Source organism: Tamandua tetradactyla, chromosome 8 (genome assembly GCF_023851605.1).
Source record: "Tamandua tetradactyla isolate mTamTet1 chromosome 8, mTamTet1.pri, whole genome shotgun sequence".
NCBI classification, from domain to species: Eukaryota; Metazoa; Chordata; class Mammalia; order Pilosa; family Myrmecophagidae; genus Tamandua; species Tamandua tetradactyla.
Window position 1 is genome coordinate 25,235,656 of NC_135334.1, and position 12,718 is coordinate 25,248,373.

Consider the following 12,718-nt stretch of genomic DNA (forward strand, 5'->3'; position numbering starts at 1 on the left):
ACCCAGTACAGGGGATGTGACTTTCTCTCATCTGCCCCCCATACCGTACTGTATATAACTCCGATAAAGCATTTGGCATACTATATAACCATTAACTCTTCACAGCCTCCCTATCTGTTTATATTAAGTATTTATAAAGTACAAGAATTGTTTGTAAAATGCAAGTCCCCTGCAGACAAGTATGCTTCTGCATAGCTCTCTTTGCACAGCACTGCACGTAAGCAAACCCGGGAAGGACTGTTGATGCTTCAGGGTGGAGGTGCCTCCCTTGCTGCAAAAGACACATATAATAGGAGATCCTCCCCAAACCCGATGCTCCACTGCCTGCTCTCAGCAATGCCTGGCACAGAATAGGCACTCAGGAGATGTGTGTGGAATGGGTAATTACATGAACTATAAAGTCTGTATAATTTAATGAGGAGTGAGAAGTAACACCCAATTAGTCCCTCTCAGTTGTTCTTAAGCCAGGCTGTCAGATTTCTCAACGCTCTGTCCCAAAGGAGGGGGAGGGATGTATGTGTGTCTACGTGAGCTGTGTGTGCCGTGAGGGCTGTGTATGTTCATTGCTATGTGTGCTTGTGAGCTATATACAGGGTAGAAAATGATAGCAGCTGGTAGAGGAGAGAACTCACGCGTGCAAAAGAACCAATTCTACAGGATTCTTAATCACAGGCATTTATAAAATAATGCAGTAGCAGTAGGAAGAGACCTTATAGATGAGCATTGGCCAACAGAACTTTCTGTGCTGATAAGAATGTTCTATCTCTAGTCTATCTAATAGTCGCCTCTAGCCACATTTGGCTACTGAGTACAAGAAATGTGACCAGTAATTGAGTTTTTTCACTTAATTTATTTTTTTTTAATTTTTATTAATAAAACCAATCAACATACAATATGAACATTCTTTTTTTCATCACATAGATGTATATTCATCATCATGATCATTTTTTAGAACATTTGCATCAATTCAGAAAAAGAAATAAAACAGAAAAAAAATCCATACATACCATACTACTTATCCCTCTCTTTCATTGATCACTAGCATTTCAATCTACTAAATTTATTTTAATATTTGTTCCCCCATCATTATTTATTTTTAATCCATAATTTACTCATCTGTCCATAAGATAGATAAAAGAAGCATCGGACACAAAGTTTTCACGATCATAAAGTCATATTGCAAAAGCTATATCATTATACAATCATCTTTAAGAAACATGGCTACTGGAACACAGCTCTACATTTTCAGGCAGTTCCCCCCAGCCTCTCTGTTACGCCTTAACTAAAAAGGTGATATCTATTTAATGCGTAAGAATAACCTCCAGGATAACCTCTTGACTTTGATTGGAATCTCTCAGCCATTGACCCTTTATTTTGTCTCATTTCACTCTTCCCCTTTTTGGTTGAAAAGGTTTTCTCAATCCCTTGATGCTGAGTCTCAGCTCATTCTAGGATTTCTAACCCACATTGCCAGGAAGATCCACACCCCAGGGAGTCATGTCCCACGTAGACATGACTAAGTGAGTTTGCTTGTCATGTTGGCTGAGAGAGAGATGCCACATCTGAGCAACAAAAGAGGTTCTCTTGGGGGTGACTCTTGGGTCTAATTTTAAGTAAGCTTAGCCTATCTTTTGTGGAGTTAAGTTTCATATGAACAAACCCCAAGATTGGGGGCCCAACCTATTGCTTTGTTTATCCCCACTGCTTGGGAAAATATCAAGAATTCTCCACTTGGGGAAGTTAAATTTTCCCCCCTTTCTCACCATTTCCCCAAGGGGACTTTGCAAATACCACTTAATTTAATTTTAATTAATCTATTATTTACTATTAAATAATAGTAGCCACATATTCACTAGTGGCTACCATATTGGGCAATGTCATTGCAGAGCATCTAATCAAATTCTCTCTTTGTTCAGCAGAGGAAGGAAGGCCCCCAGAGAAGTGTCCCTTGGACATCCCACCCAAGCTTATCCATTGGCCTTCACAGGTAGCACATTAAAACTCAATTCTATTCTGGATCTCTGGTGTGTAAGGAGGCTCCACTTTCAGGAATATTAGTAAACTCTCTCTATAAGGCCTAAGGAAAAGTCTTCTAGGACTTTTAAAAGTTGAAACTAGAAGAAACTGGGGCAAGGGCAAGACCTTGGAAAAATAACCCCCGGCTCATGCTCTTTACCACCAGCAATGCTCCACCAGGCACAGTCCATCTGGCATTTTGACCTAGGTCATGAGAGGTTTCTCTTGCCTCATCACCTGTAGCTAAGGTCTTGTCACTAGCATGGACAGAGACACAAAGATTGGAGATGGTGGCAGAAATTCGTTGGGATTAGATATGCATGTCCTGTGGTTAACAAAAGCACAGCTGCTCCAGAGCCACTTCTGAAACCAGATCATTTTCTAAATATTCCCCCAAGTCCAGCTTCTTCCCACACACCCCCACCAACAGCCCACCTCCCCCAGGTGCTCCAGAGAGGTATTGATTGGGCTGTTTCTCCCTTTTGCATGTTATGACTCATTATCAGTTAAACCTTTTCCATAATGAATGAGGTGATTTGTGGAAGGAATGGAAAAAACAGGGCCTCCTGTTTTAATGCACTGATCTCTCCTCCTTTCCTCCTCCCTCAGGTATCCTCTGCTGCTGCTTCATTCTTCCGGTTACAGATTGGAGAGGGGAAGTCAGAATACAAAGAATGTCCATTGTCAAGACACATGGCAGGCTCTCAGATTGGCAGAGACAGGGAATCAGAAGAAACCTTGGGCCGTGAATCCCCAGAGAATTCCTCTGGTATACGCCAAGGCTCCTCACCATGGGGGCAACTCAATGCCAAGCTTCAGAGAGATTCTGGTTGTCAGTTCCTTAGAGAAGAGGAGTTCAGAATTCTCTGTTTCTTTGGGTCAAGAAGGACAGAGACTTCAGCAATTTCCATCTGTGATTCTAAAAGTGCTTTCCTCCTCATCCGAAATCAGAACAGGTTCCACATCAGCTGCCCCTGGGGTTCGGTCACACCCTCCAAAGACCCAGACTCTGATTCCTGCACTAAGAACCTCCAAGGCGGACAGAGGCAGCCCCACCGTGGACGCAGCAGTCTTCCTAAGAAGGCAATGACCTGCTAAGCCACTACTGCTTGCCTGTCAGAGACCCTTTAGCTGAAACAGACAAAAATGTAAGAGACAGTCTGCTGACCTACTGGGAAGCAGGGGGAATGAAAATTGCTTAGGGTGAGAAGGGGCCACGTGTGGAGGCAGACTAGGAAGCCATCAGCAACGGGATGGGCCGGGAGGGCCAGGGTGGGGAACCTCACCGAGCTGGCCATTCTCACTCTCAGCTAGAGAAAGAATTTTCTTTGAAGGAACCGGCTGGTGGTTTTATGACTCCAGCTCGCCAATTCCTTTTGTTCCTTTCTTAAAGAACTCTTTTCAGTGAGCAGTCAGGTCTTCAAGGAATCAACTAGCTGCTATTGGAGGCCACCCCTCTTTCCTTCACTTCAATTCATTTCAGCAGAATCATTCAGCACCTACTAAGTGCTTACTTTTTTTCTTTCACCTCCCTCGCTAGAACAGCATCTGTTTCCCTCTTGGCAGAACATTGGCTGTGGATATTGAAAGAGGAGGAGACACAATGCCAGGAGAAGGAATGGGAGCAAAGGAGAAGAGTGATGAGCATCATGTCACTCAATTGATATTCAGATTCTCATCTGATTGGTTGTGTCCAGTATTAGCCTGTCTCCTAGAATGCTGCTTGCATTGCGTGACCTTGTGGGGCCCACAAGGTAATCAAGGTGAGGGATTAGCTGGGCAAGAGCTGGACAGCTCCTCCCAGCTGCTCCCAGATTTGCTCTGGCTTTCCCCAGCCAACTGAAGATGACTCCAGGCTGGAGACAAGTTCCTGGCAGAGGAAGGAGGGCTGGTAGGGGGCACACTATATACCTCTGGGATACTGCATTCAAAGCCAAACAAGCCCAAGATACTGCATTATTTAAAACTGCATGTCCATAGAGCCCTTCTTTTTGAGTCTACGAATGGGAAGCCAACAGAGAGCAAAGATTTCAGCCTGTTGGTCAAGGGGACTCACACCTTTCCCCTGACTCCACACAAACATGTTTCTTATCCTGCCTAGGACTGCCTGCCCAAGCCCAGCAACTCCATCCTCTTTGCTAGCAATTAGCAAACCCTGATGAATAAACAAGGACTTTATTAGCAGTGATAACATCTCACACCATCCCAGGCCTTTCTGCCAAAGGTCACCATGGATACTGTAGCCAAGAATCCTCTTGCAGTCCACACCTCCAGGGTTGGGGGAAGCGTGGATAGAGTTGCTCCTCTCAGATTTGAAGATAGTTGCAATCAAGGCTCAGAACTTAAAGAAAATGTCAAAAGAGAACAAATCAATTGGAGTCTTGGGGTTGCCAGTCTTTGATCTTTCTTCACACCTACCATAGTAAATCTATCAGCCAGTATTTAGTGAGTGCCAATTATGAATGAAGTAACACAGAAGATTCAGTGATTTACGTTGAAAGGAGGTGGGCATAGAGGACGTTCCAGGTGGGTAAATCCTGTAAGCCCGGCCCGGTATCTGGTCAGAAAGCCCAGAGCAAGGTCAAAGAGGCAGCAAGGGGAATATTTGGCTGAAGCAGAGTTTGTTTGGGGCAGAGGTGGAAAATTTATTTGAAAATGTAAATAAGGATCAAACACGACTAAAGAGCCCCAGGCTTCCCTTTTTCTTATTTGAGAAACTGGATCTTCCTAGAGGTGAGAGAGAGAGATCTCGGGTTTCAGTTGATGGATAAGGTTCGGATCCAGATTTGTGGCAGGTGCTGCCAAATAGACGCCAACCATAAGTGGGAAACTGGGCTCCTGTTACAGCCTGCCTCCCGAGGACTGCTCTCCCACATTCCATTCACGGCCTCATGCCCACTATTGAAGTACTACAGCAGCAAGGCCTCCCCTATCACTTCAGTTTCTCTCTTTACAGAAGACCCCCTCCAACCAAACCCACCACCTTCCCTGCACCTGCACAACTCTTCCATTCCTCCCTGCCCCAGTAAAGGAAGTGGCCTAAAGCCAGGCCCATTATGCGTGCTCCAGATCTTATTCTCACAGCCCTTGGCTTTCATTGAACATGCCTCTCAACCTCAATTTTCAACCTCCCCTCTCAACTAAATCTTTCTGGCCATCACTCATACATGCTCATTAAATCCCCCTTTATAAAGAGGCGGGGAGATGGGCCCATGCCCTCTTCTACCCACCACTCTATCTCTATATGGACTCTCTTTCCATCTAGGCTTCCCAAAAGGTTTGTCTACAGATGCTGTCTCCATTTCCTTACCTCGGGCCACTCCAATGGGTCTTCCATACCTATCTACCGCCCCACCACCACCACCAACACACTCTCTGCTGAAATGCTTTTACTAAGGTCACTTATGACATCCAAGTTACTAAATCTCATCAACGCTGCCTGGTGTCTTCATCCTGCTGAACTCTTCAGTAGCATTTGACCCAGGTAAACTTCCCTTCTTCTTTGAAGCACTCACTTCTTTTGGTTCCCATGATGTCATAATCTCCTGGTTTCCTCCTAACACTCTTGCTGTGCTTTTTCAGCATTATTTGTCTTGAGCCAACCTTATTGGGTCCTTATTATCTGTACAATTCAAATCACTTTATATTTTTAGCTACTTTAATCCTCAGAACAATCCTATGATATATATGCTATTATTTTCCCCATTTTTCATATGAGAAAACTAAGACACAAAGGGAAACTTGCCCCAAGTTACTTAGCTATTAATAACTGTCAAAGACAAGATTTCAACAGACAGTTTGAATCCTGAGTCTCTGCTATTAATCACCAAGTTATGCACCTCTTTACCTGATGGTATTAGTAAAGACAGAGCAGTTTGCAATAACAAACAGTCTCAAAATCTCAAAAGCTTAGTGTATAAAGACTTTATTTCTACCCATGCTATATATCCAACACATGCCTGCAAGGAACCTGTTCTTCACAGTCAGTCTGCTCCAAGAGATGGAGGCTCCGCCATCTTGTAAGAAAGAGCGAGACTGGAGAATCCTATGTGGGCTTTTCACTGTCATTTCCACTCAGATTTTTTTTTTAGCTAAAACTAGTTGCACAGCCCCACCTAACTGCAAGGGGCTGGGAAATGTTGGAGAGCAAACAGAATATGCGCTGAGATAACTGTATGCCATAGTAACCTTCAAAGGTTGGAGTTCCTCTGGCCTCAGGAACTCATAGGCCCTCGTCTGTTTTCACTCTCCACACATCCATTCTCATGTTTAAATACCATCTCCATACTGAGACTTCTCAAATTTCTATCTTCATCCCAGGCTTCATTGTTATTTTTGAGCTCCAATACCATCTATCTAGCTGTCTACTTGAAATCTCTAAAAGATATCTCAAAGGTTTCTCAAATTTAACATATTCAAAACTAAACCCTTGGTGTTCTTCCCCATCACAATTCTTTTCCTCCTGCAACCTGTTTTATTTCAGTAAATGATACTTTAAGTCATTTCTGCCAGAAACCTGAAAATTATTCCAACCACCCTCTTTACTTTGCAAATCCGACCTAGCACTGAATCTGGATGAATCTATCTTCAAGATAATGTTAACTCTGCCCTCCTCTTCCTACCACCAGGGCTGTCTCTCTTGTCTTAGCCACTGTCATCTCTCACCTAAGCTACTACAATAGCCTCCTCCCTGTTCTCCCTATGTCCTCTCTTATCCCTTTCTAGAACATACACAACACTACAGGGAGTATGCACTCTATAAAGTGAAAATCAGATCATTTCACTCCTTCCCCTCTCAGTGGTTGTCCATTTCCCTTAGGGTTAGGTCCAAGGTCCTCACAAAGGTCTACAGTGCTCCCTCCACAATCTGGTCCTTGCCTACCTCTCCAGCAACATCCTGGGTCATCATTTCCCTCTCATGCATTACTTTCCAGTCTCAGAGACCTTCTTTCCATTCCCTTAATGTGCCATGCTCTTACCAGATGCAGGCTTCTCCCTTTCTTTGGATCACTCCTTTTCATATTTTTTGGAATACTCTTTACCCCACAAAGTCCTATTCATAAATGGGTCTCAGTTTAATTGTCACTTCCCAAGAAAGACCTTCCATGAAGTCCGCAAACTAAATGAGGTCCTCCTGGTATATTTTCTCATCACATCCTGCAATTGTTTCAATTTGTAATTACATTGCATCTCTATTTTGTGACTTTTTGCCTAATTTCTGACTCCCACAAAATCATAATCTCCATGACCACTATGAAGGCATACATGTCAGTGCAGCATTGTCTCCCCTGCCCACAGTGTCTGGCACATAATAGGTTTTCAGTCAATATTTGTTAAATAAATGCTCCAACTAAAGAAAAGTAAACCCCTGTCCCAGAACACGTCTTCAGTGCTCAGCTGATTCAGCCTGTAACTAAATTGGCTTATCATCTCCCCATCCCTTCACTTCCTGTCAACATGGTTATGTCCAATAAGATGTAATCTTTCATTTCCAGTTCTCCAAAAGGCATGCAGATGCTAATGACCTACAATGGCCTTGCTGAGCCTGGCTCCAGAGGGGACTTAGGCAGCATCTCCTAAGGATGAATTGCTCTGGATCACAGGAAACTCAGTAGGGTTGAATGCTATTCATATTTTTAAAAATCGATTAATTAATAACTAAATCCCCTAGTCCAGTAGGAACAGGCCTTTAAAAGTTGACTTTCCAACTCTATTAATGTCTGATTTTTGCTACCAAATATCACACACTTAGTGGCTTAAGCCAACACAGATTTATTATCTTCCTATTCTGCTGGTCAGAAGTAAAAAAATCAGTCTCACTGGGCTAAACTCAAGGTGTCGACAGTGTGGTGTTCCTTTCTGAAGGCTCCAGGGCACCATCCACTTACTCGCCTGCATTCCTTGGCTAATTGCCCCTTTCCTCAATCTTCATTACCAGCAACACCAGCTGAGTCCATCTCATGCTGCCATCTCTCTGGTACTCTCTCTTCTGCCTCCTCCTACTTACTAAGGACCTTGTGATTTCACTGAGCCCATTCAGACAATGGAGGATAATCTCCCCATCTCAGGGTTAGCTGATTAACAACCTTCATTCCACCCTGCCACCCCTGTGCCATGAAAAGTAACAGATTCACAGATTCTGGGGATTACGATGTAGACACCTTTTGGGGCTCATTATTCTGCCTACCATACAGACCTCACTTCCTTCCACTTCTTTCCCCAAACTCAACGTTTCACTACAAAGAACTTGGGGCTTACAGCCATGTGCTAAAAAGGTAGGGTGGTAGGAATGACGGTCTGTAGAGAACCATACAAATTTACCTCTGAAAGTCTCCCTTCCATTTTTATATCTTCATACCATGTATCATCATCTCACGTGCCCCACATTTCTCATTTAAAATGAGGATAGGGCTGCATATTTCTCTGGGTCATTGTGAGGATTAAATTAGTAACACTTTTACAGGGCTGAAGGAAGCAGGATGGTGTATGAATAAAAGCTTGAGTTTTGGCTTCTAAAGTCAGGGTTCAACTCTTGATTGTCCAACACGTAATAGAAGTGTGACTTCAGTAGATGATTTAATTTCTAAATTGTTTCAAAATCTCCATTTCCTCAACTGTCAAGTGAGAACAGTAAGAACAGTAATGCCTGCCCAGCACTGATGCTTTGAGATGATGATGAGATAAGTCATACAAAGCATTTGGCATATGGTAATTGCTACATAAGATTAGATATTATGATTATTATACTAGTACCCTTAATAAATGGTGGCCGTTATTCATTTTTGTGGCACCTTATTTCATTCCTTTATCTGACAAACTCTTTCAAATCTCAGCTTATGCATTACATCTTCAGGAAAGTTTCCCCTTCTCTCCCAGTCATAGTTAATTATTCCCACCTATGCATTCCTATAACATCTAGAACGTATTTCTATTACAGTAGCAATGCAATGGACTAAATTAAGCAGCTATAGATCACTCCCTTGCCAACACAGTCACACAGGAGACTGAATTACTAAGGGCAGGTTCTATGTCCCATTCATCTATCTATACCCAGGGCTGATTCAGGGCCCAGCCAGTGTAACAGCAAAGAAGTGCTTGTTGATTGAATAAACAGAATTCTAAGTTACCACTTATAAACTGCCATAATAGAGAATGTTAATTATTTTTCTAAACGTACACAATGTCACTATATCCGTAGTCAATGAGAGGCATATTCTTTAATCCCTGAAACAGCTTTCCCTGGCCAAGCATTCCTTGAACCCCTGAGACAGCTATAGCTGAAAAGCACAATTACCCCCATTCACAGCCCCACTCTCAGAGGAGTCTTACGGGGTGTCGCTCAGACCATCATTCCCCTATCTTCAGTCTAGGGGCTTTGATTCCCTGGTTCAGCAACCAGGCGCTGCAGAAAAAGTCTACCCCAAGCAGAACAGGGTTGAAAATCATATTTTCACGGGATGTCAAACCTCCTCTCTTACCTTAAATGAAAGGTATTATTTCTGAGAGGAGAATGTCACACTCCACCACCAAAATTCTGCTTCCTCGGCAAAAAAAACCAGCAGTTTCTCTGCACGGCTGGCAGCTCTCCACCCAAGGCCAATGCTAGGAAATTCACCAGGCCCAACGCAAATTGGGGGAGCACAAGCTCCAGTGTGATTAAAACAAGGGGAAAGCCAACTCAAGGAGCATTCACTTTGCAGAAATGGGTTAGGGATAGGAGAGATGGTCCAGATACATCATCCCAGGGCCCACAGCAGATTCTCACTCCTCCTGGGAAATGCACCCACCACACTGCCAAGCAAATAAACTATCCCCAGTTCAGCAAACCTCTGAGTCTGTCCTGTAATAGATGATATCCTTTCAGTTTCGTCTTTGGTATTTATAAAAATATACCCTTCTTAGCTGCCAACAAACTATCAGTCGTTTCTAAGCAATTCATGCTGGAGACTGAGGCCTCTTTCTGTTTCACCCACACCAAACATGCCCTGGGATAAAAGCTTTGTACAGCGCTGGGAAGGGTGGAAAAGGTGTCAGGCAGTGACTGGATTCAAATAAATGGGAAACTATCTATACTTTTTAATGAGTGAGAAGGCACTAGGGAGAACAGGTCAGAAAGCAGCTTTCTGTCCCTTGAGCTTCCCGTTGTGTCAACTTCTGTGTGGCCTGGGGGCCGATCAAGCTGGAAGTCCCTGGAAGTCCCAGAAGCACCAGCAGCTTACCTGGCCAGCAGCTCTAAGCGTGGACACATGTCCACCATGAGCATGTTTTCCCAGATCTGGGGCATTCAGATCCTATTCACCCTTGTCAGCCACTCCCAGAGGCTCTTGCTTCCTGAAAGAGATGTGAGTCTGCTCTCGGCATGGCCCAAATGATTAGCTCAGGTGTTTAGTGTCTTCTGGGGGCCCTGTGGCTGGGCTCATTTGCCAACTGTTCCATTCCAGTGCTCTCTGTGTCAGGATGCAGCTATGAAGACAGGAAGGCACAGCTATGTGCTAGGAAGACAGAGGATTGGCCAAGACGATTCAAGTGCACAGGTAAAGAGCTATTTGTGGTATGCCAACTCCCTTGGCGAGGCACTCCTCCAGATGTTGTCCCCTGCGCAGGCACCTAAGCTGACTGGTACAAAAGCTGGCTGGATTTCCTGGGGTCCATCTCCGCCAGAAAACTCTCAGTGACTAAGAATATCTTCATTACCAAGGACTCTCCACTCAGAAATCTCCAGCCTGTTCCTCCATCATCTCACTCCATTACATGACTGGGGGCTGTATGCAAACATTTGCTTTGATTTGTAAAATGATCCATATAATTAGGGAAAAGAGTTAAATAAAGGGACTGATTTCAGAGAGCAGGCTCTTAATGACACTAATACCTGACAAAAGGGGTCATTATGATGGGCTAATGGGCCTTGCCTGGCGTTCAGCTCTCTCAGGACACAATCCAACACACTCAATTATCTGCTAATCAAGGCCATTTTGTCAGAGGTTATTGCCCTGAAGTATCAATTATAGGAACATTACTAATACTTTATGGAGAAACCACGTGCATGAAAGTGTTAAATTCATGAGGCAAGCCCTTCACCAAACCCTCCCCACTCTGGCCCATAATATACGGCCTTTTTTGCCCCCATTTGTCTCCCCACCTGAGACCTTCCACAACTCGTTGAGTCTACTGGGAAGGAGCCAAGGCCACGATGATATTCCCAATCTTATCACCTGTGACCAAGCTGGCCCTCTTGCAATCCCAACCCTTAATGCCAGCAGCTGGCACCAGTGGCTTAGCCCAGAGCCAAGGCATTTCTGACTCAAGATGCAAGAGGGAAACAGGTGGCCATGGAGCTGCAGGCTCAGGACCTCTCTCACCCTCTCTTCCTCTGCAATATGGTTCTTTGCATGAAGGTGAAAAGGAGATGGCCAGGAGACCCTCAATTCAGGATACTGTCTGTACAAGATGCAGTCTTGTACACATGGGTTTCTCACCTCTAGGCATCATCCATCACAGAAACTGAAGGAATAACTACTAAAAGGTGTGAGATCAAGGCAGCACACGAAAAAGGCTTAGAGACAGATCTATCAAAATTCAAATCTTGTCCCATCACTCACTGGCAGTGAGATCTCAGGTAAGTCACTTCACCTATCTGGGCTGTGGCTTCCAAATCTCCCAAGAGGCAGCGTATCATAGCACAAAAATCATAGGCTTTAGAACTGGCTTAGAATGCCAGCTGTGCCCTGTCTAGTTGTACAAACTTGAGAAAACTGAACATCAGTTTCTCTTATGTAGGACAGAAATAGTCATACTCATAGGCTCTAGCTAGCATAAAGGTTAAATGAAAATAGGTACATAAGTACCAGTATAGTACTTGGCATGCTCTATTCACAGAGAGTATGATAACTTTGCAATAGGGCTCTGAGTTTGAAATATATGTTGCTAAATAAAAATAAGCATAAAATTTTCAATGAAGGTAAACTCTCTGCCCCTTCCACAGCCCCAAATAATTAGACAGTAGCCACCAGAGGAAGAGTGATCAGATTTTTTTCGAGCTAGCAAGGAGGGTGGCAGTGACCCTTTGAAACTCCATCCAGTGGCCTAGCATCAACGAGAGGTACCCTGCCTACTTAGAGGAAATTATCTTTTAGGAAAGGATGGGACTCTCCATTTGCACCAGCCTAGCAGGCCTAGAACGGGCCCTTACAACCAGGGCTAATGAGGTCTGGCACCCACCAACGAAGAGGAGATGCAGTGCCATGCCGGAGGCTTCTATAATCCAATTTATGGGCAGAGTTTAGTCTCATACGAAAAATGTAGAAAGAAGAGACACTTTGCATCTTAGTGATTTATCTCATCCCCCATCAACCCTACTCTGTGGTTTAGAAAATAGAAATTTACAACACGGCAGTGTTCACGCATTCACCAACATTTGCTGAGCTCCTAGTATGAGCTGGGTGTGTTATAACATCTGAAAGGAGAAGGCAGATGCAATAACAGACAAATTCAACTGGAGTTTGATCTATATTCTAGTATAAGTATCTATCTGCACATGCCTAAAGCATCCTCACTTTTCCGGTCAGGTAAAAGGAAGCTGAGTTGTTCCATCGGGGAAAGTGAAGCCAAAACAACAGGCAATATAAAATCCCTCAAGTGGCCGAAGAATCCTGAAAAATGATGGTGAGCATCTGCAGCTCAATTAAGTACAGATATCAAAGAA

General features: G+C 43.9%; 1 long non-coding RNA gene across 2 annotated transcripts in view; it reads right to left on the bottom strand.

The window, feature by feature from the left end:
* Positions 1–849: 849 nt before the first annotated feature.
* The window catches only part of LOC143644194 (uncharacterized), a 28,331-nt gene continuing 16,462 nt past the window's right edge, over positions 850–12,718 (bottom strand). The window contains exons 3-4 of one of the 2 annotated variants that reach the window (XR_013156545.1): positions 4,255–4,357; positions 850–2,882 (exon numbers count right to left, since the gene is read on the bottom strand). This is a non-coding gene — a long non-coding RNA (uncharacterized LOC143644194). Of the gene's footprint in view, positions 4,358–12,718 lie in introns of both variants that reach the window. The other variant, XR_013156544.1, reaches the window with a different exon arrangement.